This window comes from Sphaeroforma arctica, assembly GCF_001186125.1.
Source record: "Sphaeroforma arctica JP610 unplaced genomic scaffold supercont1.245, whole genome shotgun sequence".
Classification (NCBI taxonomy): Eukaryota; class Ichthyosporea; order Ichthyophonida; genus Sphaeroforma; species Sphaeroforma arctica.
In genome coordinates, this window is record NW_014040313.1 from 85,781 (window position 1) to 86,577 (window position 797).

The window sequence follows — 797 nt, forward strand, 5'->3', positions numbered from 1 at the left end:
GTCATGCTGGAGACGAATGATATCGCTCCCCAGCAATGGATTTCTGCTTTAAGTCTTTTGACCCTACAGGAACAAGTTACTTGATTTTGCAGCGAAACCAGAGCTAGACACTTGTCATGACTGGCCAGCTGTGTGTTGGTTGGTTACGTCTTTATTAAGCAAGGACATGGCGCAGTCCAGGACTGAGTTCCATCTTAACTGAACAAGTTGAGAATACTCCTATTCAGAGTTACATTCTGAAACTTGATGCTGACCTAAAACGTCCAGATATAACAATGGACAAGGCCCAGCGATGGTACGAGTTCCTGGTTATGCATGTTTTCTGTAAAAACATAGGGAATAACGACCGTGAAAGTCTGTACACCGAGTTGCGACGGAAGTACGCAACTGAGGCTCGAGACAAGGGACATGAAACAAAGTTTTATCTTTCCCGACTTACGTGGGAACAGTTTTATGATACGGTACCCATTCTTTTGCCCGCACACCGAGTAACCTCGAAGGGAAAGGCAGTAAATAAGAAACCGCGCGAGCTCCCTGATCAAGGATACCTCTCACGTCAGATGATACGCCTCATCAGACGCGTCCTAACCAGACACGTGCTCGCGACTCTACTCAATCAACGCGACCCAATAAACGGGCACGCGCGGAGCCGAAGGACAAGGAACCTCCATATAAGGAGATTAAGAATGTGCCGACGCACAGAGTGGATATGACATGTACCAATTGACCCCTAACGGTTATTGGAATGGAAGACATGCACCCACCTGTACACACTTTCTTACTAAGTGTGACAAGTG